Here is a 6,031-nt window from a genome sequence, read left to right on the forward strand (position 1 = left end):
TCTCGTCTTTTCATACATTTTGGAGGGACGTCCAGTTCTTGGTAATGTCTCTGTGGTGCCATATTTTCTCCACTTGATGATGACTGTCTTCACTGTGTTCCATGGTATATGTAATGCTTTGGAAATTCTTTTGTACCCTTCTCCTGACTGATATCTTTCAACAATGAGATCCCTCTGATGCTTTGGAAGCTCTCTGCGGATCATGGCTTTTGCTCTGAGATGCAACTAAGAAAATGTCAGGAAAATCCTACTAGAACAGCTGAACTTTATTTGTGATTAATCAGAGTCACTTTAAATGATGGCAGGTGTGTAATGACTTCTATTTAACATGAGTTTGAATGTGATTGGTTAATTCTGAACACAGCCACATCCCCAGTTATAAGAGGGTGTGCCCACTTATGCAACCAGGTTATTGTAAGGTTTTTATTTTTCATTTTTCCCCCTTGAAGATTTCAGTTTGTTTTTCAATTGTTCACATTATAGGTCACATTAACAGTAGGAAAGGTTCTGACATGATTTATCTTTGTCTCATTATTTTACATCACAAAAACCACAAAGACTTTTTATATCCACTGTATTTTGTTTCATCAGACCAGAGGAAATTTCTCCAAAAAGTATGATATTTGTCCCCATGTGCAGTTGCAAACCGTCGTCTGGCTTTTTTTATGGCGGTTTTGGAGCAGTGGCTTCTTCCTTGCTGAGCGGTCTTTCAGGTTATGTCGATGTAGGACTCGTTTTACTGTGGATATAGATACTTTTGTACCTGTTTCCTTCAGCATCTTCACAAGGTCCTTTGCTGTTGTTCTGGGATTGATTTGAACTTTTCGCACAAAAGTACCTTCATCTCTAGGAGACAGAATGCTTCTCCTTCCTGAGCGGTATGACGGCTGCGTGGTCCCATGGTGTTTATACTTGCATACTATTGTTTGTACAGATGAACGTGGTACCTTCAGGCATTTGGAAATTGCTCCCAAGGATGAACCAGACTTGTGGAGGTCTACAATTTATTTTCTGAGGTCTTGGCTGATTTATTTAGATTTTCCCATGATGTCAAGCAAAGAGGCACTGAGTTTGAAGGTAGGCCTTGAAATACATCCACAGGTACACCTCCAATTGACTCAAATGATGTCAATTAGCCTATCAGAAGCTTCAAAGCCATGACATAATTTTCTGGAATTTTCCAAGCTGTTTAAAGGCACAGTCAACTTAGTGTATGTAAACTTCTGACCCACTGGAATTGTGATACAGTGAGTTAGAAGTGAAATAATACTTCTTTAAACAATTGTTGTAAAAATGACTTGTGTCATGCACAAAGTAGATGTCCTAACTGACATGCCAAAACTACAGTTTGTTAACAAGAAATTTGTGGAGTGGTTGGAAAACGTGTGTATGTATGTAAACTTACGACTTCAACTGTGTATATACACACACACACACACACACACACACTACATATATAATATATACTGTATATATTTCATTAATGTATTTTTTGCTCCCTCTTAGGCCCCCCACTGGCCCAGGAGCTTCAGCCCCGGTAAGCCCCTGCATTAATCCAGCCCTGTTTCTAAGGCTGTGGAGACTGCTTTTCCCTGTACAAAGAAGCAAAAATAGCTGGCGACTCAAAAATCAACCATATTGTAATGCCATTGATAAGCTAAATGAACAGATAGCACTGACTAGGCACACAGGAGCCATATGGTGCTTCAACCACTAGCGCCTGTTTCTGGTATAACAATAGGCTGGCCTAGACAGTGAGGCAGCCAAACAAATGGTCGTTAGTCCCCATTTCCACTGCGCGGAGGGGTAAGCGCAAATGTCAGGATTTGCATTTTTCCCCCCTCTACAGGTGCATGAAGTACTGAAACCAGATGTCAACGGACTGGAGAATAGGACGGTTTGCCCATGGTGATTCAACAGCTCCATACACTCACAGCCTAAACACAACAAAGACAATAAAATACCCCCTTTCCATTCCTTCCTCCCCTTGTCCAATGTTCAACACAGTCCTCTACTCCCAGAAGTAACTAGTTTTGCACCTGCCACCATCCCTCTGATTTCAGAAGAGGTTTAATCTTCGACGTCCCTCTTGACTAGACAAAATATTTATTTCAAGCTTTATTTTAAATGTAACAACTAATAAAGTCTACTTTTAGGAAAGTGATAATCACATTAACTTTAGTGACATACCAATGGTCTGATTAAAAAACTGTTTCATAACACATCACGCAGGAAACAAATACGGACAAGTAAACCTGAATACTTGATGACATTAGATTCAAGTCAGTACTTCATTGAAGATATCGCTGAATTATCTAAATGAGATGAGATGTTTTACATTGTGCCAAAAAAAGTCTTAGAATTAAAATGAAACTTCAGAAAGCAGGTTATTAACATTTGATTAAGCATGATCAAAACCAACTTCTAATCCATGGGTTCATGGATTAATTGCTGGCATATTTTCTATGATGAGAGAATGGTGATTAATGCAGTATTTCATTGCATTTAATCACAGCACTGATAAACCAAATTACAAAAATATTTTCAGTTATAAGATGATGTTCAAGCGTCTAGTTTCTTGCCCAGATTCATGAAATCACATGAGGGTAAGGTGCAGTATTACACAAGTGAATCATTAACAAAGGCTACTCTGTATAAACTTTCTCATTCAAAACATAATACACCAGATAGTTAAAATATTTTTAAAAAATATGTTTATTTATATGGGAAATGTAAAACTAACTTTTAAGGAAAAGTCCTTCGGGGGTAAATATCATACCCAACAATAATTCCACACGCAACAAGTTACTGATAAGGATACAATATTTATATCAACGAAATTGTATATTGGAAGAATACAACGTATATTCTACTTACAGTTATCAAAGGGCCAAATGAAAACCCGAGGATGCAACAAGTCTTTCTGACTCGTATGCTTTGTTGCGCACAGAAAGCAAAATATCCCTGACGGCAACTCCCTGCCTGTACGGGGAAAAACACAAAGATAATAACTTAGACGCATGTAAAGTAAATCATGTGTTCTACAGTACTTGGTGGATACACTGTTGCAATATCCAACATTTTCTTCAGGAAAAATGTAAAAAATGTCAAAGATGTTCATGCAATGTCGGACGACGTCTATGGACAAAGTGAAAGGCACAGCTCTCCGACGTAGGCTCCAGCCAGCCAATATGGCACGCTCGCATAGTTTCTACAATTTATTCACAAGTGTCTTAATTCTATTACATACATAAGATACATATTTGTGATATAGTAATCAACCTTCAATATTTATTTTCCAATTAAATCTGACCACTTTTGATTTTCCAGTAGTCTACTATACAAACGCACCACAATAACTTTTCGTAAAAAGTAGTAGCAAACTTACCTTAAACACCTCTATTATGGTTAATTGTAACAATTTTCGCTGTATTTCGGTTTTGCTGTAAGGGCTGAGATGATTTTTTTTTCTTCAGAACTGCCAAGGATTTTTGTTCTTCAGAGCAGCCGGCTGAAGTGTGTAAAATTCACTGTGCATCTACAGAGATGTGAAGTATGCCCGGAATGAGAGCAGGAATGAAATTAACGCAAAGATGGAGTTCGTGGGGCGGGGCGAGAGTGGCGTCATCATAAACTGTGATGCCACTGAGCCATACGGGTGGGAGGGACTGTACTTTTAACAAAACACTACTGCACCCAAACTCCATTCAAAGAAACGGAAAAGAAATCTGTGAGCATATTATAGTATATACTATCACTCTGTAATTTTTCTGTTTAGAAAAAAAATCACACGTAGATTCCAAGAATGATCCACCAACTAATAAGATTGTTGGTTGACAATATATTATCAATAAGATAAATGTCTTTCCAAACATATTTAGTAAAAGAAAACCTGGCTGTTGGAATTTATTATGTAGCCTAAGAGATAATGTTCCTGTCCAAGTTGATTTTCAAGTTGCCTAGCAATGCATCTGCATTGTTATTATCATGGCATGTTTGTTTGTGTCACTATAATCTTCCATCCTGCATCATCTCAAATCAAATCAAATATTATTTGTCAAATGCACGTGTTTAGCATTTGTTATTGCGGGTGTAGCGAAATGCTTGTCTTTAACTCCAACAGTGCAGTAATATCTAACAAGTAATATGTAACAATTTCACAACAAAACACCCAATACACACAAATCTAAAGTAAAGGAATGGAATTAAGAATATATAAATATTTGGGTGAGCAATGTCAGAGCAGCATAGACTAAGATACAGTAGAATAGGATAGAATACAGTATATACATATGAGATGAGTAATGCAAAATATGTAAACATTATTAAAGTGAGTAGTGTTCCATTATTAAAGTGGTGTATGTATGTGCTAGTGAACTGTACCTACAGCTGAGCCAACTTCTGACCTGCTCAACAAAGCATGGTTTTGACCATTGCAAAAGGCTGTAAGGTCATAAATGGACAGGGTGTGTTTTTACAACCACTTGTTTGCTTACATGTGTGAAAACAAACAACTCAATCAATCACAGGAAGACCAACCCACTCAAGTAGAGTATAGTGAAAAAAGCCTGTCACGATGTGATGCACCCCTCCTAGGGATGGCATGGGAGAGCACTAGCAAGCCAGTGACTCAGTAAGGGGGGTTTGTCACTCCTGTACCTTGCCGTTCACCTTCGCTCCCCTGGGCCAGGCTACACTCAATCATAGGACCTACTGAAGAGATGTCTTCAGTAAAGTCTTAAAGGTTGAGACCGATTCCGCGTCTCTTACATGGATCGGTAGACCATTCCATAAAAATAAAGCTCTATAGGAAAGCCCTGCCTCCAGGAACAGTAAGGAGGCCTGCGTCTTGTGACCATAACATATGTGTAGGTATGTACGGCAGGACCAAATGGTGAGATGGGTAGGACCAAGTCCATGTAATGCTTTGTAAGTTAGCAGTAAAACCTTGAAATCAGCCTTAGCTTTGGCAGGAAGCCAATGTAGCGGCCATTTCTTAAATCACTCACAGTGATACACACACATGCCTGTCACACACACACACACACAGGATAATGTGCTGCATTGCTAATATAACACACAAGCAGAAACATTTTTACAGAAGCAGAAACATTACAAAGTGTAATTTTCAAGCCCAGATACCCTTGCCTGTCCATAAGTGTGTAACCTGTTGATGGCTATTGTTTTTGCTGACTAAGGTTGACCCCCCTCACCCTGAGGTCAGGGGTTAAATGTGACCTCTACTAAGCCATGTTTTGTGAAGAACAGATAGATCATGGGAATTAAATACTTAATATAAAATCTGGATGGGGGAACTTGATATATGCTGTTGTATAATAAACATGTTATGGTGCTCTGCCTTAATTCCTTTTTCTCTGCCTTGGCCAGTGACAGTCCCATGGTTGCAGTATCAAAGTGTCTACTTGATTTGAACATCACTTGTCATTGAGAGAAGATCTGGAAAAGTAGATCTGTGTGTGAGCAGTCGCCCTCTTGTGGTCAGAGGAAAGCAGTGTTGATGGGGGTAAATAGAAAGACAGGAAGGGATGCGGCGATGCTTGAGCATCCAAATGCTTTCAGATCATTGACAATTGAGCCTCTGGGACAGTAAATTTCATTTGAGCCCTACGGTGATTGAGAATAATTTCATTTCTCATTTCTTCCAGGCAACATAAATTCACTTGCATTCATTATTACACTGTCATTATACCAGGTCATCTGAGGAGACATAAATATGACAGTTATCAATGCAAGCAGGTTTAGGATTTTACGACATTTAAAGCTCATAGTGGACTAAGCAGGACTTCAGGTTAATTGTGTTAAAACGATCATATAACCCACTCTGTTTCTATAAGTTAGATGGAGTCGCATTCACTCTGCACATTCACGTATAACAAATGGTCTGATGAAAGAAGGGTATGTACATTCATTGGATGACTGTGGTTCTTCTCAGGGATTGTGTTACAGGATAACAGGTTAGCAGCAGGCCTTTTCAAACGGGACATTTGAAGAGGTTGATGTCACATTACAC

At 38.8% G+C, this 6,031-nt stretch overlaps 1 protein-coding gene across 3 annotated transcripts in view; it reads right to left on the reverse strand.

Annotated features, from left to right (window-relative positions):
- The window catches only part of LOC106561460 (transcriptional enhancer factor TEF-1), a 116,452-nt gene extending 112,864 nt beyond the window's left edge, over positions 1–3,588 (reverse strand). For all 3 annotated transcript variants that reach the window (XM_014125449.3, XM_082957362.1, XM_082957363.1), the window contains exons 1-2: positions 3,389–3,588; positions 2,878–2,982 (exon numbers count right to left, since the gene is read on the reverse strand). The gene's annotated coding sequence lies outside the window, so the exon portion shown is untranslated. The remainder of the gene's footprint in view (positions 1–2,877; positions 2,983–3,388) is intronic.
- Between the last annotated feature and the right edge of the window lie 2,443 nt (positions 3,589–6,031).

The sequence above is a fragment of the Salmo salar genome, chromosome 10 (genome assembly GCF_965601325.2).
Source record: "Salmo salar chromosome 10, fSalSal1, whole genome shotgun sequence".
In the NCBI taxonomy this organism is placed as follows: domain Eukaryota; kingdom Metazoa; phylum Chordata; class Actinopteri; order Salmoniformes; family Salmonidae; genus Salmo; species Salmo salar.